At 44.2% G+C, this 22,944-nt stretch overlaps 1 protein-coding gene across 1 annotated transcript in view; it reads right to left on the reverse strand.

Annotated features, from left to right (window-relative positions):
* Positions 1–9,936, reverse strand: part of LOC142571213 (juvenile hormone acid O-methyltransferase-like) — a 58,545-nt gene extending 48,609 nt beyond the window's left edge. Inside the window, exon 1 of the mRNA XM_075679487.1 lies at positions 9,844–9,936. The gene's annotated coding sequence lies outside the window, so the exon portion shown is untranslated. The remainder of the gene's footprint in view (positions 1–9,843) is intronic.
* Positions 9,937–22,944: the final 13,008 nt, after the last annotated feature.

The raw sequence follows: 22,944 nt of genomic DNA on the forward strand, positions 1-22,944 counted from the left end.
AGCTGCCTATCCTAGTAACGCTCTGGGCTTCGCTGCCCGAAAGGATCTAAATACAATAAAATGAAGATACGCTACTGACCATTTTACAAAAAAGGCGGCAAAAATTCGTGGCTGCGCTTTCTTTACAGGTGCACTCGCATAGATGAAAAGGAGTGGGCAAAAGATTTATTGTGCTGTTTTTTTCTTCTAGCCATAAAGTCAAACCAATGTGGTATGTAAATGATAACAAAGGAACAAAGAAGGGATGATTTTTGAAAAAAAAGAAGGTTTCGTGTTAAACATGCTAACTGCTGTGTTAATTCTCGATGCAATGTTGGCTACTGCATTTATTTGTCCTGCGACGAGGTATGCAGTGGGAATGCTTGGCGCTGCTTGAATATGCGCTTGCGTGAACACAACAACGCGCTAAAGGCCACACTGGGTTCACATTTGTATGCTCATTGTCAAATGTAGGCGCGTTCCGGAATTTTCGCGCACTTCAGTAATGCATCGCAATGAGGACTCTGGAACTAGGGAGATCGCTGAAGACTAAAAAAAAATCTGTGACACTTGTGTGAATTCACTTTGAATATCATTGTTAGAGCGTGAAATTTCAGTTCTGGACGGCACTTGCATTTAGTGTAATTTTTCTCTTCTATTTTATTTACTCATAGCCATATTGTTCCTCACGTTCCAGTCGGTGCTAGTTGTGTCCTGTTCATCTTCGTTGCGTGTGTTTGCGCTTCCAAAGAACCATTAATCTGTAACAACTGGTGTTTAGTACTGCAGTTGGTATGAATTCATGGTTAGATTCAGATTTACCAACCCTGTCCGAGGAGAAAACCACATCACAAACCGTATTCTTAGGAATGCAGACGAGGAAACGCTTAAAAACCTGCTGAAATACGTGAACAAAATATAGGGATCTGGGCAGCTACCACAGCGCTATGAGCATGCAAAGGTTATATTTATTCCAAAGCCGAGAAAAACAATAAACTTGTATAATATTCGCCAAATGTTCTTGACATCATTTCTCGGAAAAACAATGGAACACAACCTATTAAGGAGACCTACAACGCACATTGAAAATAATGAGCAACTGCCACATAGCTATGATAGAATTTAGAGCAACCTTCTCAACACAAGACTTCATGCTGCAACTCTACCGTCAAATCATGGATCCGGCTGAAGATCCCATGCTGGATGCAAGAGCAATACTCGGACTGGATCTAAAGAGCGCGTTTGATAACAATCTATAACGCAATACTAGAAGAACTTCCTAACTTAAACATAGGGCATAAAACATACCGACTTACTGCCGCTTGCTTTTACCGACAAGACATCTGCACCCAGCATAGGAGGACTCAAGACGAGCACTGTGAATATTGGTGAAAAAGGCACGCCCCAAGAATCGGTTCTATCATCCGTATTATTCACCATCGCACTCATTGGGCTCCCGATAAGCCTCCAGAACATCCCGGGCTTACAACCCTGTGGGTGACGGGTGGCACTGATGGCTAAATCGAGGAGACCCTGCAGGAAGCAATAAATGCAGTCACGGAATATGTAGAGCCGAGAGGACTCTTGTTCCCCAGAGAAATCTTAGCTCCTTCTGATCAAACGAAAGTATCAAGCAAACTCTCAAGCCTCTCACCTACAAGGAATTGCTTTGGAAATGAAATGTATATCCGTGCCCCAGGTCTCATGACTAAGGCTACTGGGATTGTACATACAAAGTAACAGAACAAAAAAAAAAAACACCACGACAACCCAACGCTGAAAGACAAACACGGCACAGGTGTGCCGGCTTATTTCGCGAATTGCTACCAGACAAACTGGCATGAAAGAGAGCAATATCATTCGACTGGTACAAGCCTCTATCATCTCTGGTATAGATTATATGGCGCCATTGTTAAATTTAGTGGATACGGAGAAACACGTGATTGACATAATGATAAGGAAAGTATTAAAACAAGCATTCCACCTTCCAGCAATCACAACAAACAAAAAGCTATCAGGCCATGGATTACGCGTACACTGGACGAAATTATAGAAGCACACAGGACATCACGCTATGAACGCCTAACCCACATGAAGACAAGCCGGATAGTACTAAAAAAGCTGTCCATACAATACCAGAGGCGAATTAAAGAAAAAAAGCTATTCCACCGGACATCAAGAACACCTTCTTAATGCCCCCCCCACCTCCCCATCCCAAAAAGCATGCAACGAAACCATAGCGCAAATCGACAGAAAGCTTGAAGTCTGAAAAAAGTTGCGCTGATCCGATACAAAAAATTGCTCTTCTATTTTGTATCATAAACCTGTGTCATGGTTGTTTTCTGTCACGCACGTGTATCGACTGAAACTGAATTTTCGCATTTCTGCCAGCCATCCGAACATGAGAAGCTCTAAGACCCCTGATTACCCCGCCATTTCTGCATGTTGAAAAAAGGCCTTTTTTGAGGACCTCACATTGCTTTGGAGTTCGTGGGATCTATGTGTTTAGCCACTTTCGTGTCGTGTAATTAGGCATATTGATGTCTTGTAGTGCAAGTAGGATAAGAAAAAAAAATTCAAAATGAAACTTGGAACAAGACGTACGCACTAAGTTAGGTTTGAGCTTTGCACGGAGCAGTAATAATGCTTCATTAGCGCAAAGCCGGAATGTACGTACATGCGCTCGTTCAAGTTGTGTGGTTTTACTCAGTGGAAAATACTGACCCATTCCGGACATAGCGTAAACTAAAAACGCAGGCCTAAGTTTTTCACTCGAAACAAACTGCATGGGACAGTGTTGTGCCCCAGGGGACCTTGTCTTTCTGCGAAGTCAGTCACTCGCGACTCGCCTGATACCTTTTTTATCTCGTATAGTACCTAGGGCATTTCAAGTTAGCAATAATAAATAAGTATAGAGGGGCATAAATGCAAGTGAAAAAAGAACAACATTGGAAGCCTTCCCAGCAACACTTTTGGTATCGGCGATATCTTTCCTGTACGCCGATATAATTCGCCATTTGAAGAGCGGAAAACCGATACCAGCGATAACTTTTTTAGCTTTTTATGGCCTGCTACCTCTTGACCGATAAGGAAAATACGCGAGCAGGCCCCGTAAGAGAACAGACCCCTTGAAAAGCGATATCAGCTTTCATGCGGGAAGCAGGCAACGCCTGGCAGAACGTTTCGAGGCTGCGAGGAAAACAATGGCGGAGAGCTGCAGCTGTCCTATGACAGGCGGAGAGTCGACCGTGCGAAGTACCTAGAACTACGCACATCTGTGGAGCCCGTGATTGTATCCAGGAAAAAAAAATCTTCGAAACACTTGTGCTTCGAATGGACTAGAACATGCATTAGCGGGGGGCAGTTCACTGACATCGAATCAACGAACTAGGCTAAATATCCTGAACAATCGAGTTCAAAACGACTTGTGCGATTATTTTGCTTTCTCATTTCCGCCTCGCGTATTTTTTCCCATAGATGTTTTTGGTGTATAGATTGCTGTACAACTTGGCAAACAAGTGAAATTACAACAACCTAGAGTATTGTAGACAAACGCAGAGCGCGTTTTACCACCACAACGGCCAACATTCCCTTGTGCAATGATTTCATAACCACATTTATGGCGACGCAAGCTTTCGGGGAGCTTTCCTGCTCCACGAAACCAGCAACATGCTACTAAAAATGACAAAATAAGAAAGTTGCTGATATTTATCATCTCAAAGCAAATATGTGTTATCAGAGGCGTGTACCTAGCGGCTAGGAATATTACTTTGGACGGTAAATTTAGACAACGGAAACAGCATCAATAGAATCCAAATAGATAACTCTGTCATCAATGTTACCTGACACATCTTGCACTACAATATCTCAAGGCGCAATAATGGATGGGAAAACGCAACACAATATATTCTTTTGGTAACCACAAAACGCTTCTCAGGATTTTGGCTGTGGCACATGTGTTCGCACTCGCTCTCTCATCCATCAACGATTTACAATGATGAAATCTGCCTGGGATATTATTGGCGAAGAAATGGAAACAAGTAGAAGAGTAAGCAAAACAGTAAGCTGCAAGCTTCATATGATGGTTCATCACATTCCTTTCCAAGATATTAAGCACTCGTACCTAAACAGATGGAACTTTCATTATCTCGAATAGTTTGCACCGCAACGACTTCTTGCTGGCACTTTTACGCTGGTATTTTTAACACACTTCGCGCAATTTTCGCGGACAAACTGTTTAAGTTTGAATGTAGGTTGGCTTGTATCTAACCGTTTTCGCGCCTACTAGGGTCACTGGGTAACTGTGGTCGAATTCGCAGCGCATGGGCCTGTTATGATGAGGTAATATAGTTCAGCATTTCGATGGCCAATCTTCTTGATTTTCTTGAACAAAAATCAGGCACGAAACGTTTCGTCCTACAAGCAACATCAAGAGTGCTCGATCCGATGAGATCCATCGCGTCGTATACAGTGTCCGTACAAATATTGTTTCGAAAGACCTGGGCACGTGGAATTGACTAGGACCAGTGTCTGCCCACAGAGTTACGAACCGAATGGCAAGACTGGGTGAGCTAGTTGACAACGCTGCACTGAATTAGTGCCAAAATGTGACCCCTTTGTTTCCTCCTAATTGCAGCTGCACATACAGTTGTACTGCTGCCTTTCGCTTATTCACGGGCCTTTCGATTTATCCTTTAGTGTCCGCTGGACTGGACGCATGACGACGTCCGCAGCCGGAGCACGCTATTCTCCGTCGGCAATGCCTCGCGCGGTGACCTCTACAGGTTCATCGAAAGCACTGGATGTAGACGGAGAGAAGCTTCTTCTCTGACAGCGGTACAACTGTGCCGCAGGACTCCATAAAATGCTGAGTTGACTTGCAGAAAATACAGCCACTATGAGGAGGAGTTTTTGAAGCTTGGTTATGGAGCACAGATAACGTTTGAACCGCAGTGAAAAAGCGACGATTCTTATTTTTTCTAGGTTCAGCCCCCTTGTCGTATCCTTTTTGATCCCCAAAGCCACTGTTTTCTAGGCTTTTTAGTCCAATCGAGACGAACTGAAGCAGATGCTCTAGTTCCGTGGCATGTTGTCGCTGGCGAAACTTGCAACTTGGGAAGCGCAAGATATGCGATACGCTGCGACGATGTCATGTGGGAATGCCCTGAGCACAACGTCGCATAGCATCGAGGAGAATGACGACTTGCTAACGCCAAGCTCTTCCAGTCCTCACGTGTTAATGAGAAACTGGTCGTACAACTTTCACAGTTTTGTCACTTGATTAGAAGACTGCACAGGAGTGAGCCTTCTAACTCTTGCGAAATACTCCTCCTCCAATTGCTTTTTGTCGCCGAGCTTTCTTTTCGGCATGTCCTACACGTCCACGTAACAAGCGTCTTTGGTAGGGAGCCCCGCTATAGTTGCCACCGCGTCTTCTTTCTAAAACTGAAGTAGTTAAATTTGTCGGGAGCTGTGAGAATGTCGCTCCGGTTGATCATCTGGTCCAATTGCTCCCAGAATCATTCCACTGGCACAGATCACCGGCAAAAGCACTATTTACCAACTTCGGCCACTTGCCTCCTGGCTCACCAGAATATCCCATGGCCGCCGGCCTGTCGCGAACCTCGACAGGCGGAGACAATAAATTGGCTTCGCAATGCCAGCGGCGTTTGCTCTGGAGCTCGGCTAGGATGCGGACCGCATACTGAATCACGATAGCGCAATTCGCCTCGGATGCCTCGTCCCTTATGAGGCCTCCTACCTCATCACTAATATTCTTCAGTTCATCGTTATTGTTCTTGAGCGGCTCGTAAATCGACACAATCTGTCGATCTGTCACGGCGTTGTTTTTTAGCAGCGCACGTGCTTCTTGAATGATCTTGACGTTCTGGGCCCTTCGCGTGGTCGTCCTTATTAGTAGCATATCCATAGCGGTCAGCTGATCAGTCTACCTCCGTGGCTCGCGGCAGTTATCGCGGCAGTTGTTCCAATCGGTAGCCACCTGCGAAATTCCTTGACGGTACCTCCCGGTTGTCGCCTCCCGCCTTTCGGCACCAATATAGAATATCTGACACAGGGAACAGCCGCCACACAGTTAAGACTCAGATAGACGTTTATGAGCATCCACCTGAGACCAGAACGTAAATTGGCTCCCGGTCTATCTTCGAATATGCTCACGTGCTCCCTGGCCCCAAGGTCGTCCTGTTCGTTCATGTTGGAAGAGTGCAGAAAATTCAACGACAGGATTCGAGTGCAACCAACGGACAAACTTGGGCCTCTGAGTATATGACAATGTGCGCGTACGTGCCGTTGTTAAGACGAACATCTTTCACGTCGCCATGGGTCGCTGTAGATGCGCGACTGGGTAGGTACCGCTGTTCAGTGCAGCTCTCGGACACCGACTGGAAGCCCTATGGGCCACTCGCTCTGGGCTGGTCTTAAATAACCCTCTTTGATGCCTGCTTACTTGGGTTACTGGGTACGTGCCAGTAGGTGCGTACCGCGCTTCAATAAAAGCCTTTGGCAACTGTTTGGTTAAGTAGGAATGTTCCACTGGGATTGTGCCACTCTGTAACGAAGAAAAACATTTCTTAAATTTATCCGATGTTGAAGGGAAGCGAGCCCACGTTACAAGGGTTTCTCATGAACAGCTACCCAAACGATTAGCGGGCAGTGCCATAAATGCACTCGGTATGTGCCGCTTTTACCTGCGAAGCTGATCTAAGTCTGGCCTTCGTCGTACGGTGTCACGCAGGAGAGCAAGGTAATCACACAAACCCACTATGGGGGATATGCCATAGGAGGGGGAGGAGAGGGGTATAGGAGCAGGTGTTTCGACGGCGCGCGCCTCTTCACCCGGTGGATTCACACGAGAGGGCCAGCGCAGACGTCGCGCAGATCCCGAGCTTCGAAAGCGAGAAGCGCAAGCCAAGTGCCATCGGGGCAAAGCCACCATTGCGGAGGACCGAGAACGGGAAGCGCCAGCAAAGCGCCGGTAGAAGCAAACCAACCCCTACTTTCAAGAGACGGCAACTAATGCCTAGCACCAGTAGAGGCCAGCTAACCACCAACTTCTAGAGTAGGAGGCCGAGCAGAGACGCTGACGCAGAGAGATTGATCCCACGGGCGATGCTGATAGACGGTTGAAGAGAGAATTCCTCAACCGTGAGAGTGGCCACATCTGCAAAATGTGTGATAGATTGTGGTTTGATCGCAACCGCACGCAACTGAATAGTCTTAAGCTCGTCTCTAGCAAAACGAAGACAAGACAAAAGACTAATGAAAATCGCTCTAAACAAGAGTTCGAACTCCAGAAGACGACCACCAGCTTGCTTGTTTTCAGAGCTTTCATTGCGTGGAAGTGGCGTTACATTTATTATTGACCGTGTTTCACCTCATCGCTTTAGCGAGATGCGCCATGGATGCGTTGGGTATGTGCCGGTCTTCAACGAACCTCTCGACAGCTTAGGTCAATGAGTGTATGTCACTAATTGTGCAGTAAATAGGTGAACAATTCACAGTGTTGGCAGGCCCCGGCGCGCCACACTTTTCGTCTCGGAGGTCACAGTGGACTTGTTGGGACCACCAGTAGCTGGCTCAGCATATTTAAAATGTAGCGCGAGAGATGAGCTCGCTTGCCGCATTACACGATCACGCGCAACAGTGCGCCCAGAATTTCGGATACCACGCGCATGCTTCGAAACGGCGCCGCTAGATGGTGCCAAATGTTCATATGGAATCGCGACTAATGAATCCCGCGGCTGTATACAGGTCATACATAGCTCGTTTCGATGGTTGAAATTCTTCGCGTAAGTATCTTGATTCAATTGCAACGCCCAACCATCTACAGCCATTGTGATACCACTTCTGCCGATATTTTTATGTACCACACATGTTTTTATACTGGCTTGTATCCTCATTGTGTCCTTTTTAAGGCGAAGCTTCCTTTGCCTACCCTTCCATGGGTCGGTGTTTCATTCGTTCGCTGATCGGGTTCCTTGCCGAGTATATTCAGATTCCCTTAAAAATTATTAGGTGCGTCCAGTTGCAGGATTGGAGCTCAAGCACCCAGAACAATATCCCGATGCTCTAGACTTTAAGCCCTAACCCTCCTTCTTTTTTCTATATTTGATGAAACTATCTGGTATGTCGAAGGAACATTATTTACAATACATTTAGGAACACACGGGAAACAAACACACACATGCTGCAACGTCTACCGAATTTCCCAAAATCGGGCGAACAGTGCCCAAGGCGAAAGCCTCCTAGCAAGGGGATCGAAGGTTTCAACCACGCTACGCATTTGAGCAGTTTCTTCTCGGAAGACCGAACTTGTCGAGCGAGGTGGACAGCGTGCCTGTCGGGAGGTGGCGTTTCCATAATCAATAAAGTCCTAATAACAAGCAAATCATACTTTTTTGTTCATTTGGATACCCTAAAGACCTAGAAGGGCACAACATAGGGTGGGTGGTTGAATAGGGAAAAGCAAAAGTAGTCGCAATGCAGGCAGATTTGGCAATTCAATATTATCACTCTACTATGTATTACTGATTGTGTTACAAAATGGGAGGAACCGGAGAACGTTAGATGTGTTAGGAATGTCTTTTTTGATAGTCCTTTATGAAATGACCATAATATATAATGCATCGCGACAAAAGTAGAAGAATGTTCTACTGTATCGGGTTTCCTGAAAAGTCTACTATATGAACTCCAGGGTACATATAATTCTTTTTCAAGCAACTATGTTTTTACTCACAAAGGCCAGAACCAGTTCTTTCGTCCCAATGTCAACTAGCTCTTTGAGATGATCGCCGCGTGCTGGTGATTATGAATCGCATGCTAATGAATATACGCAAAAGGAACGGTCGGTCAAGGAGCGTGTCGGCGTGTTGATTATGATGATAACTTTGCAACGATGACACATACGCAAGAAGTGGGCGGTAGAATGGCACATGCCCACGACGGGGTATTGGCCAAGAAATGGGAGGAACCTATCTGGCAAGGAGGCTTTTTTACAGCAATTGTTGTCGTGCCAACGCCAACTAGCTATTTAAGATGACGAGCACGTGTTCATCATGATTATGATTTTCAGTATAACACACCCCCAGTGGGGCTAGTGGCCAAGAAGCGGCTGGTACATTCAGAGTAAATGAGGAGAAATTATTGAACCGAAGCCTATATAAGACTTGGTACATTGCGTATCACCGGTACGCGAGTGCACGCTAGTTTACATTGCGTCAAACACACCGGAATGACATGGGCAAATGTGCACCATTTGATTGGGCATCCACGAAAGGTTCGCTTCACATATGTTTCAACGTGTACGTTGGGTCTGAAACTGTTTTATTAAACGTTTTTGCAAATGAGTCTGGCATTATGTCTAGTTGATGTCGATGAAATAGAATGTCATCATTGGTAATCTGGTATTCAGAATGGTGTCTGTGAAGCGTATACGTTACTGTGACAGACTTCCACTAGCGGTTGAACTGCTTTCCAACTATTCGTGGGTAGTTATCATCATCATAATTACCATTATCGTCGTTATCATAATCATCAGCATTATTGTTACCATTACCATAGTAGTCACCCACAGCACGGCTCTCAGAATAAAGCATGTGGGTCATCATCATCATCACCCGTATTTTCCCATTTTTAGACTGCACAACTTTCGGAATCGGCCCACGAAAGATGCTAGGAACCGAGGTTAGAAACAGACATACCCGGTACGGGAAAGTAGCCGTAACTTGCCAAAGGGGACATGGTCATAAAAAGATTGTCGCGCTGTTACTGTAAAAGTTTGAGCGAATTTCCTGCTATAACTAGAAATGCTCACACAAAGCCGACTGTCATAACGAAAGCATTTACCTGTTTACTATGTTCCCGACGAGGTTACTGTTGACGGCAACCGTTCCGTTAACTTTGTAACCTTCTTGCTGCTTGAAAATCACTCACTGCCTCCTACCTGAAAGGCAAGCAGTATTTATCTTGCTATCGCGGCCAACTCAAGCGTTATCGCCACAATAGCCCTTGGAACAAAGGCAGTCCGTATAGAGGTGATGTGTAATCTCGCTTTTAAGAGCACGGCCTCCTATCACTGGCATTTCTTTATGTGTGTCATAAGAAGACAATACACATATTTATTTTCTTAACTTCATTCTGCCCTGCAGGTGATAAGCTGCGTAAGATCCCCCGTACGGTTGTACATAAATATCACAAACGAGACACACTGATATGTAGTAAAGTGCGGTTTTTTAAATGTAACCAGGCAAAAAATAATGGAACGTGCGTCCAGCCCAACGCGCGCGCCGTCACACACGCTTGTCAACACTAACAGCTTTCAACCGATTTCTCCCTGGTATCGGCCGAACTGTATAACGCCTTTACTAACATTCGTGTACTCAGCGATTTCTTCTTTCACTTGAGGCAACAATATTACAATGTCTAGAGGAGAGGTACCGGTGGGAAAGCTAGCCTTACCTTTACGTTTTTGGAATCTAGGACAGATGTGCTTCAGCTGGAACTCAGTTGTGAGCTCCTTCCCTGTTTTAAAATCCTCTTACTGGGATTACAGAGACAAATACTGGCCAAATTAAACGTTCAGATGCTAGAAAAATTTTTAAAAATATCAACATACGCACTCACTTTTGAGACTCCACGTGCTGCAAGGACGAGAGTTCCTGTCACATAGACGGAGCACGCAGGCGGCTTGAAGTCTGACAAATTGCGCTGCTCGCAGTGCACGCAAACCTGTCCTTTCCCGTGGAATTGCACCGTCTGTCGAAACTTTTCTTTTTTTGATACGCGATTAAAACCACGACATCAATACACGCTTACAGTTGCTCGCTGTCCGTGCCATATCCTGCTCTGGCCGAGCCTCCTCTCAATGACTATCTACGTCGGCATCACGGTACATGTGGTGCGTTTACTGGCTCTAAAAAAAGGAATTGACGGCCCTACACGTGCATGAAATATAGATGCTTTTGTTTCCGCAGTAGTGCTTTGAAATAGCAGGTGCTTAGCGATGCGTGGGCACCAAATATGCTTTCCGCGGTTCTTCACCTCAGCGATGTGTATTCAGTTTTGTATATGCTCAGGCTTTTCTCCGAAATGCCACACAACATTTTTGCAGTTTAATAGGTGGCATTGATAACGGAACCGTTGAGACTAGCTGGAATATTTTGTGATCAAAATTCACGAGCTAAGAGATAAGTGTGCAGCCCCGCGAAACATATCATGTCGTTCTAGTGCATAGTAGTATAATATCCACCTAAGCAGATTATCAATAAGAAATAAGGATAACTCGTCATCCAGTGTTCGACGTAATATTTATTTATTTATTTATTTCATTCCCTTCAAAGCCCGAAGGCGTTACAGAAGGGTGTGGGAAAGAATACATAATATTTGTGATTGTTGGCGGCTAGTATGTACGATAATAATTGTCGAGTGCCGATTTAAATGCAGAAACACTTGGAATGGCGACGACGGAAGTGGGCAGGTTGTTCCATTCCCTCCATGTCTTTGGCAAGAATGAATCGGAAAATAAGTTAGTACGGGAAAAAGAGATTTCAAGTTTATGACGGTGATTATCACGACAAGACAAATAAGATGGCTCATTAAGAAGTTCAATTCTAAGATGTGGATTATGAAAAATTGTGTGATGTAAGGATAAACGGAACACTTTTCTGCGCAAGGGAAAGGTTAGGAAGTTTCAGAGTGTGTTTCATCGACGATACACTTGAAAAGTGGGAATAATTCAACAAAATGAAACGCGCACTATGGTTTTGTACTGATTGTAATTCATTATTGAGAAATCCTCTACTGGCATACCACAAAGCGAAGTGTTTTGTATAATGTTAATTTAAGAAAAGTTAGTGCCCTTCCAAATTTGTGGCGTAAGAAACCGAACCTGCCATTAGCATTGTGAACGACGTAGTTAACACGGGTTTGCCAAGAAAGGTTAGCAGTCAGGCAAATGCCTAAATATTTATACGTGGTAACGTCGTCTAGTGCAGAGCAATCAATGTGATAAACAGGAGGGTTACAAGTAGAAGCTTTTCGCGAGACTCTCATTACATTACGCTTTTAACGTTGAAATGCATTTGCCATGTTGCACCAGTTGGTTATAGCGTTGAGGTCAGACTGAAGTGCTGCAAGATCAGTGTCACATGATATTATGCGATACATTACGCAGTCATCAGCGTATAGGCTGATGGGTGATTGAACTAAATTAGCCAGGTCGTTAATGTAGACTAAAAATAAAAGTGGGCCAAGGACAGGACCCTACGGCTCACCGGAAGTAACTGCACAGGAAGAGGAATCAAAATTGGTAGCTGTCAGAAACTGCGTTTTATTAGAAAGAAAACGTTCATTTCAGGCAAAAATGTTAGGATCGATGTTTAATTTGCTTAACTTCAAACGAAGTAGGGGGCGAGAGACCAGGTCCAACGCTTTCTGAAAATCCCCCCAGGAATATACAGTCGACAAAACACCCATTGTCAAGAGCAGCGAAAAGTTCGTTGGCCAAGCAAATTAGTTGCGTCTCATACGAAAATGATTTACGAAACGCATGATGTTTCGTCATAAAGAATGCATTAGAGGAAACTAACTAAACATGAATAAATAATATGTTCTAATAGTTGGCAAAGAATGCTAGTTAATGATATAGGTCTATAATTATATGGCGAATTGAGGTCGCCAGACTTCAGAAGCTGTACCACCTTGCCCACCCTCCAATCGCCAGGGAACTGGGCAGAAGCGATGGACTGTGAAAAAAGTTCTGCTAATATAATAGAAGAGTACATTGCAGTGTTCTTCAAAAATTGAGTTGACACCGTCCGTTGCACATGACGAATACAATCTCAAGTTTTTTATTAAGCGCAACACACCGAAAGAATCTATAAGCAGAGGATCCGTCGGTGGGTAACCATTCTACAATACGCAGATGTCACTTGGAAAGAGCTGACACTTGGGAAAAAGACATTGCTAATGTTTCGTTTAAAAAGGAACAGCATTGAGAAAGTGAAACAGGGACACCATCATTATCGCTTAATGAGATTGTACTGCTTTATAAACACCATTTATGTTCCAAAAGTTTTTACGATTTTCGCTAAGTAATGACCGGAGAGCTTTATGAAAAAAAGACCCTTCGCTTCACATGCTGCATTTTTAAATGCTAGAAATGCGAAATGGTACTTATTGCACAACTCAGAGTTGTTCGGTCGCTTAGCTTTGCGAAAGGTGCGCTTTTATTATTGAGAAGGCGTTTTAAAGTTTTATTAACTGTAATGCTGCAAATAACGCCTATGTCATCATCATCATCATCAGCCTGGTTACGCCCACTGCAGGGCAAAGGCCTCTCCCATACTTCTCCAACAACCCCGGTCATGTACTAATTGTGGCCATGCCGTCCCTGCAAACTTCTTAATCTCATCCGCCCACCTAACTTTCTGCCGCCCCCTGCTACGCTTCCCTTCCCTTGGGATCCAGTCCGTAACCCTTAATGACCATCGGTTATCTTCCCTCCTCATTACATGTCCTGCCCATGCCCATTTCTTTTTCTTGATTTCAACTAAGATGTCATTAACTCGCGTTTGTTCCCTCACCCAATTTGCTCTTTTCTTATCCCTTAACGTTACACCTATCATTCTTCTTTCCATAGCTCGTTGTGTCGTCCTCAATTTGAGTAGAACCCTTTTCGTAAGCCTCCAGGTTTCTGCCCCGTAGGTGAGTACTGGTAAGACACAGCTATTATATACTTTTCTCTTGAGGGATAACGGCAACCTGCTGTTCATGATTTGGGAATGCCTGCCAAACGCACTCCAGCCCATTCTTATTCTTCTGATTATTGCCGTCTCATGATCCGGATCCGCCGTCACTACCTGCCCTAAGTAGATGTATTCCCTTACGACTTCGAGTGCCTCGCTGCCTATTGTAAATTACTGTTCTCTCCCGAGACTGTTAAGCATTACTTTAGTTTTCTGCATATTAATTTTTAGACCCACTCTTCTGCTTTGCCTCTCCAGGTCAGTGAGCATGCATTGCAATTGGTCCCCTGAGTTACTAAGCAAGGCAATATCATCAGCGAATCGCAAGTTACTAAGGTATTCTCCATTAACTTTTATCCCCAATTCTTCCCAGTCCAGGTCTCTGAATACCTCCTGTAAACACGCTGTGAATAGCATTGGAGATATCGTATCTCCCTGCCTGACGCCTTTCTTTATTGAGATTTTGTTGCTTGCTTTATGGAGGACTACGGTGGCTGTGGAGCCGCTATAGATATCTTCCAGTATTTTTACATATGGCTCATCTACACCCTGATTCCGTAATGCCTCCATGACTGCTGAGGTTTCGACTGAATCAAACGCTTTCTCGTAATCAATGAAAGCTATATATAAGGGTTGGTTATATCCTGCACATTTCTCTATCACTTGATTGATAGTGTGAATATGGTCTATTGTTGAGTAGCCTTTACGGAATCCTGCCTGGTCCTTTGGTTGACAGAAGTCTAAGGTGTTCCTGATTCTATTTGCAATTACCTTAGTAAATACTTTGTAGGCAACGGACAGTAAGCTGATCGGTCTATAATTTTTCAAGTCTTTGGCGTCCCCTTTCTTATGGATTAGGATTATGTTAGCGTTCTTCCAAGATTCCGGTACGCTCGAGGTCATGAGGCATTGCGTATACAGGGTGGCCAGTTTCTCTAGAACAATCTGTCCACCATCCTTCAACAAATCTGCTGTTACCTGATCCTCCCCAGCTGCCTTCCCCCTTTGCATATCTCCTAAGGCTTTCTTTACTTCTTCCGGCGTTACCTTCGGGATTTCGAATTCCTCTAGACTATTTTCTCTTCCATTATCGTCGTGAGTGCCACTGGTACTGTATAAATCTCTATAGAACTCCTCAGCCACTTGAACTATCTCATCCATATTAGTAATGATATTGCCGGCTTTGTCTCTTAACGCATACATCTGATTCTTGCCAATTCCTAGTTTCTTCTTCACTGTTTTTAGGCTTCCTCCGCTCCTGAGAGCATGTTCAATTCTATCAATATTATACTTCCTTTTGTCAGCTGTCTTACGCTTGTTGATTAACTTCGAAAGTTCTGCCAGTTCTATTCTAGCTGTAGGGTAAGATGCTTTCATACATTGGCGTTTCTTGATCAGATCTTTCGTCTCCTGCGATAGTTTGCTGGTATCCTGCCTAACGGATTTACCACCGACTTCCATTGCACACTCCTTAATGATGCCCACAAGATTGTCGTTCATTGCTTCAACACTAAGGTCCTCTTCCTGAGTTAAAGCTGAATACCTGTTCTGTAGCTTGATCTGGAATTCCTCTGTTTTCCCTCCTACTGCTAATTCATTGATCGGCTTCTTACGTACCAGTTCCTTCCGTTCCCTCCTCAGGTCTAGGCTAATTCGAGTTCTTACCATCCTATGGTCACTGGAGCGCACCTTGCCGAGCACGTCCAAATCTTGTACGATGCCAGGGTTAGCGCAGAGTATAAAGTCTATTTCATTTCTAGTCTCGCCATTTTGGCTCCTCCACGTCCACTTTCGGCTATCCTGCTTGCGGAAGAAGGTATTCATTATCCTCATACTATTCCGTTCCGCAAACTCTACTAATAACTCTCCCCTGCTATTCCTAGTGCCTATGCCATATTCCCCCACTGCCTTGTCTCCAGCCTGCTTCTTGCCTACCTTGGCATTAAAGTCGCCCATTAGTATAGTGTATTTAGTTTTCACTCTCCCCACCGCCGATTCCACGTCTTCATAGAAGCTTTCGACTTCCTGGTCATCATGACTGGATGTAGGGGCGTAGACCTGTACAATCTTCATTTTGTACCTCTTATTAAGTTTCACAACAAGACCCGCCACCCTCTCGTTAATGCTATAGAATTCCTGTATGTTACCAGCTATATTCTTATTAATCAGGAATCCGACTCCTAGTTCTCTTCTATCCGCTAAGCCCCGGTAGCACAGGACGTGCCCGCTATTTAGCACTGTATATGCTTCTTTCGGCCTCCTAACTTCACTGAGCCCTATTATATCCCATTTACTGCCCTCTAATTCCTCCAATAGCACTGCTAGACTCGCCTCACTAGATAACGTTCTAGCGTTAAACGTTGCCAGGTTCATATTCCAATGGCGACCTGTACGCCTATGTATCAGCCCTCAAAGAAGCCAAAGCTAGCTTCCAGCAACACACGTTACTCTCTCTGTTAACTGACAAGCCACGCAAGTTTATTTGCGCCATGGACATTGTGACAGCACACTTTCCTTATTTGTTTTTTATGGCAAGACGTATTACAGAGAGGTGTGGTTATATGACTAGAAAGAAAAAAAAATAACACACGAAGGAATAATAAAGCAACCTATACTAGCCTTCTCGTTCTTTATATCGGTACTAAAATCCTATTTTGACTGCCGCACCCACAAAGTGAAATGCAAAAAGAAGTTTGCGTCACCACAGAATCCTTGGCTGTCAGATAAGCTTCTAGCCTTGATGCGGAAAAAAGACAATCTGTACAAGAAAACAAAATTATGGCCATTTAAGAGCAATTTGGCCAAGAGATAAAAAAAATTTTCCAACTTTCTTGCTATGGAACTAAAAAAAGCTAAAAAACTTTATTACCAGAAAAAATTATTAGAATGCGGAAGCGACAGTAGCAAGAAATGGAAGATAGTAAATTATTTTTAAATCGGCGAAACAATCGCGATAATTTCAAGGAAATTATTCATAACGACACAGCTTACACCTCCTCGCAAGATATTGCTGATGCTTTTGCAGAATTTTTCTTTAGCAGCGATTCGCATACACCAACGCAATATAACAATTTATTGCGACGCCTACCTCACTCATTCTTTCTTTTTCCAAGCACACCACAGGAAATAGAAAACACTATAATAAATGTAAAAACAACAAGTGCAGGTCTTGATAATATGCATTCAAATCACATCAAGCTAATTGCCCACCTAATCTCAGATGTTCTTGCAAGTATTATTAACCTATTATTTAAGACTGGAACCTTCCCACAAGAACTAAAAGAAGGTAGAATTACTCCTGTATTTAAAAAGGGTGACCGTGCCTTGATTACTAATTATAGGCCCATTTGCATCTTACCCTTCTTTAGCAAAGTTATTGAACGGCTTGTAGAAAAGCAACTAACTGATTACATATCTAAATTTAGTATTCTTTCACCACTCCAATTCGGCTTCCGCAAGGGCTATTCAACGGAACTGGCTGTTATCGCCCTAACTGAACAATTAAAGATGGTTATCGACAAGGGCATGCATGCTGGATCAGTGTTCGTGGATCTAACTAAAGCACTTGATACAATTAACCACCACATTTTATCCTTTAAACTTGAATCTATCGGAATAACAGGTCCTGCATTAACTTTGATACAAGATTACTTAAAAGATAGAACACAAAAAGTTAGAGTTAATGGTGTTCTTTCTAAATCAATGACAACAAACATGGGCGTACCTCAGGGATCCATACTTGGCCCACTCTTGTTTTTAATATACGTTAACGACCTGCCTAATTGCCTGCTTTCTTCTAACTGCATTCTGTATGCAGACGACACAACTATCATTAACTCTGACATTTGTGTATGGAACCTAGTTTCTAAACTCAATACCGACTTAAATAACGTGTTAAATTGGTGCAATATTAACCAGCTCAATATACACTCGTCTAAAACTAAATTTGTTTTATTCACGTCCCACCAACGCTCATCCGCATTCATTCCTTCGCTCTACCTTGGTAATAATCTTATCCCGCGTAGTACTTCCTGTAATTACTGTAGCTAGTGTAACTTGATTCTAACCTTAAATTTCATCAACACATAGCCAACGTTAGGCGGAGGGCAACATATGGAATAAGGACACTTTTAAAAGCTCGGTGTGTGTTTAACCAGGAAACACTACTGTCTTTATACTACTCATTTATCCATTCACATATAAAATATTGCATTGCATGCTGGGGCAATACGTATCCTACCCACTTACAATCATTACAAGTACTACAAAACCAGGCTGTTAGAATAATTACATTTAGCCCTAACCATTTCAATTCCAAATATTTATTACATAACTATAATATTCTTACTGTGGACGAGCTTATTAACTTTAGTCTTGGTACGTTTTTATATCGACAACTAAATAACGCTTACCGCAACAGTCTGATACCTCAGTCTTGTCTAATGAATACTAATCTTACGCGATTTGCACTAAACAATAACTTTATTCTTCCCATGGTTCGCACAAATTATGGTAAGCAGAGTGTCCATTTTTCATCCGTTTCCTTCTGGAAAACACTACCTCCTACTATCAAGTCATGCAAATCATTTCAATTTAAACGACAACTTAAAGACCACATTTTATCATCTGCAACCACTTAGATGAGTATATTTTCCCCTCCAAATGTACATTTGGCTACGCAACACAAATTAAAGTCCATTTGGTTAGGTCTCATTATCAATTTACTTTCAAAATGGTGTTATAGTTCTGTAATTAGTCGAATGTAATAATAATTATACTTTTTTACTAGCATGTCTGCTGCTGATTTGTTTAGTACTGCCAAACCTGAAACAATACTAAGTTTGTTATCTTTTGAATATTTTACGCTATTGTTGCAACTGTTGTTACTTATATCTTTACTTATACGCTGTACAGGAGGTCCCATTACAGTCTTTGACCTCGGGACCTCCTCCTGTATAATACTGCCTTGTACTATATCTTGTCTATTAATAATAATAATAATAATAATAATAAAACCTCAAAACCTCAAAAGTAGCTCATGATACAATGTTAGCTAAAAATTACGCATGGGCGGGTAATTCACAAATTAACAAATAACAACGAAGATATTAAGTGGTACACAGCGTACGTGGCCGTGCTATACCATATTATTACATTTCGCAACAATATTTAAAAAAAACATTCTGGGGATCTACCTGCCAAAGCAACGATATGATTACGAAACTAAATGCAGTTTGGTGACTGCAACTGACGGACACTATTTTTACCGTTTAATCATATGTAGCCTTATATTAAATTACCTTATGGTTAGGTCACTTTTTCAAGGAACGTGAACATTTGCTTGCGGCAGCTAGAATTAGTCCGTTCAATTCTCGATGGCTAACGATTGAAAAGTGCCCGGATGAGGGCCACGAGAAGTTGACTGACTAACCGAAACGGCTTTTATATGCCTGGCTAGCGACGGCCTCATCGAACGGTGATGCCTATGGATACCCGATGGACAATTCTTTAGTTTTTCACTGGCTCGTTCTGGAGCGGCTTCCACAAGCCCCGATAACAATGAAGCACTGCGCTTCATAGAAGCAAAATGATAGAAAGTTGGGCAAGTTGGTACGGTAACATGATCTGGGATTGTAGCGCGAAGGGACACGGACACAGACTAGAAGCAGACATGACGGGAGCTGTTATTGGTTCAAAAGTGGCGCCAGTTTTGAGTGATACTTATTGAAGTCGCGTCAATAGAAAGCTACAAAACAATCTTAAGGAATTGGCTGTGAATGCCTCTAGACACGTAGATGGCTACCTGGTGTTTTGTTCTCGCGGTAACTACACTGAGAAAGCTACGGATATTTTAAAAGTTTTTAGGGAATGTGGTGCGGGTCTAGGTGTCACGCTTGAGCTGATCCAGAACAACAAATTACAGTTTTTAGATTTGTGCTTAAAGTTCCAGGAGGAGCACGTCTGTTGGCACTATGCGCCTAGGGCAAGGAAACCACTGCTTGAATTTTCTTCTTGTGATTCCAAACTTGTTAAACAGGGGATCGCTTATTCAGCTCTTTAGTCTGCCATTACTAAGGCATGTCCACACAGTATACAACAAAGTTTTTCGCAACAAATAGATTGTTTCTACAAGGCTAGTTATCCTGTGCATTTATTATCACTAATCTGGGAAAAGCTTTTAAAATGGGTAAGAGGCCCCGCAAAGAAACCAGCAAAATAGAAGAAGAAAGGTTTGTTGTGGTGTCCTATGTACATAGATTATCCCATGGTTTACGGAGCGTGGTCAATAGATATAACTTCAATACAGTTTTCTCGGCCCCCCGCAAGTTGTCTATCATGTGCCCTATGATAAATCGGAAACTTGAACCGGTTGGCAAAAAAAAGAAAAGATGATTGCGGCGTTAGACATGTGTCCCCTTTTGTGCCTTGTAACACTGGTATAGTTTATCAGATTCGACTCAACTGCGATAAGACTTACATTGGACAAAGTGGCAGGTGCATTAATATTAGACTAAAAGAACACAAACGTTCACTTAACAACCCTAATGCTTCAAATGTAGCGTCACATTGTTTCAATTGCAGTTGTAAACCTTTGTTCGAAGACACAAAAATTATTTCAAGACAGAAATGCCAAACCACACGGGAAATAATCGAGGCATTCCACATTAAAAGATTAGGAGAGACTTGCGTTAGCCATGCATCTTCGTCTCTGTTGGAATGCGAATTTCAGTATATTCACAACACGTGTGTTAATCTGAAATAGTGTCTTTTTGTGTTTTCATTTTTTGACTGCCCTACCTCCTGATATGTTTAAGTGATGTCTTCATACCTTGTCAGGTTATTATGCTGCGGTTTATTGCAATCACCTATATATATATATATATATATATATATATATATATATATATTGTAATGGGTGCACTGAACAGTTCCGATGGTAACGTCTCTGCGTAACCGAGGAGGCAGGTGACGCAGAGCAGGAACAGCTGGTAGCTCGAACGGCTCACACCAATGCCAAGCACTGGCGATCCGGCTGGCCCACTGGTTGCACAGCAGGCATGGAAGAGACGATCTGGCTGGCCTTGTTCCTGTGCTCTTCTTCTTCAATACAATTACCCCCGGTGCAAAAGCGGAGCCATCCTGGCGACTTACGACGTGGAGACGAGCGGGTCATAGAATTGTTTGAGGCGGCGCACGTGAACAACATCCCGTCCACGGCGGCGCTTGTCGGATGTCGATGTAAGCGGCTCTATGACATAGTTGACGGGAGAGGTCCGTTCGACGATGCGGTATGGTCCATCATACTGCGAGAGAAGCTTTGTCGAAAGTCCAGGCGTGGTAGAAGGCACGGACAACAAGACAAGGGTGCCGGGAGCGAAGTTCGGATTCGTAGCGTCGCCATCACGATTGGCTTTTTGTCGTTGTTGGTCAGCGGAGGTGAACTTTCGGGCTCATTGACGGCATTCCTCGACGTATCGGGCGACAGCTGAAACGGGAGCACATTCTGACGAGTCTGGAGTATAAAGCAAAGCCGTATCGATGGTATGGGAAGGATCACGACCGTAGAGAAGAAAGTATGGAGAAAATCCTGTGGTGCTTTCTGTAGCCGTATTATATGCGTACGTGACAAATGGGAGGATGATGTCCCAGTTTGTATGCTCCGATGAAACGTACATGGCGAGCATATCACCAAGGGTGCGATTGAAACGCTCTGTAAGTCCGTTAGTTTGAGGATGGCACGCCGTGGTGGTCCGGTGAACTATGCGGCATTGGGCAAGCAGAGCTTCAAACACCTGCGACAGAAACACACGGCCTCTATCACTCAGCAGCTCCCGAGGTGGGCCATGACGAAGAATGAAACGATGGAGCCGAAAGGATGCAACGTCACTGGCGGTCGCTGCAGGTAGAGCAGCGGTTTCGGCATAGCGTGTAAGGTGATCAACTGCGACAATAATCCATCGTTTGCCAGCGGGTGTTAGTGGTAGCGGCCCGTACAGGTCAATTCCCACACGGTCGAAGGCACGAGCAAGGCACGGAAGCGGCTGCAATAATTCGTGGGCTGGATGAGGCGGAGATTTGCGGCGTTGGAATTGCGGGCACGAGCGGACAGCTTGGCGACGCAGGGAGCGGGAGATGGGAGATGCAGGCGAGCCAGAAAGGAGATCCAAAAGAGAGGCCACCCTAGGATCCTTGCGCTGTTCTGATGCGAACGTGTCGATGTCGACCGAGGATACCGCCGTAATGGTGGAGAGGGAGGCCGCGTCGGCTGGCAGCGGAGAGCGGGACAGAGCGTCAGCGTCAGTGTGCTTGCGACCTGAGCGGTATATGACGTGTATGTCGTATTTTCAATGCGCAGAGCCCAGCGGGCAAGGCGTCCAGACGGGTCTTTTAAAGAGGATAACCAACAGAGGGCGTGATGATCAGAACCCACATTGAAAGGTCTGCCGTATAAATAGGGGCGAAACTTCCCGAGTGCCCAAACGATGGCCAGGCATTCTTTTTCTGTGACGCTGTAATTGCGTTCCGCTTTGGTCAGACTGGCGTAAGCAACGACGTACGCGGAGTAGCCAGACTTGCGCTGCAGAAGGACAGCGCCAAGGCCAATACCACTGGCATCGGTATGCACTTCAGTTGGGGCGGTTGGGTCATAGTGTCGCAGTATAGGCGGAGACGTCAGGAGACGGCGTAAGGTAACGAACGCGCTGTCGCATGCAGGACACCAGGAGGATAGGTCGTTGGCGCTACTTAAGAGTTGTGTCAGAGGTGATATCATCGAGGCAAAATTGCGAACAAAGCGTCGGAAGTAAGGACAGAGGCCGATGAAGGCGCGGAGTTCTCTGAGTGGCTTAGGTTTCGGAAATTCTGCCACGGCGTGAAGTTTGGATGGGTCGGGGCTAATGCCGTCTTGTGATACGACGTGACCCAGAATCATGAGCTTGCGCGCGGCGAACTGGCACTTTTTCAGGTTCAGCTGCAGGCCTGCGTGGGTCAAGGACGCCAACACTTGCCGAAGGCGAAGAAGATGCTTGCTGAAATCAGGGGCGAGCACAACGATGTCGTCGAGATAGCACAAACACGTGCTCCATTTTAGGCCGCGCAAGATATTGTCCATCATTCGTTCAAAGGTAGCAGGCGCATTGCATAGGCCAAATGGCATCCCATTAAAGTCGTATAAACCATCTGGCGTGTCGAATGCAGTTTG

Source organism: Dermacentor variabilis, chromosome 2 (assembly GCF_050947875.1).
Source record: "Dermacentor variabilis isolate Ectoservices chromosome 2, ASM5094787v1, whole genome shotgun sequence".
NCBI classification, from domain to species: domain Eukaryota; kingdom Metazoa; phylum Arthropoda; class Arachnida; order Ixodida; family Ixodidae; genus Dermacentor; species Dermacentor variabilis.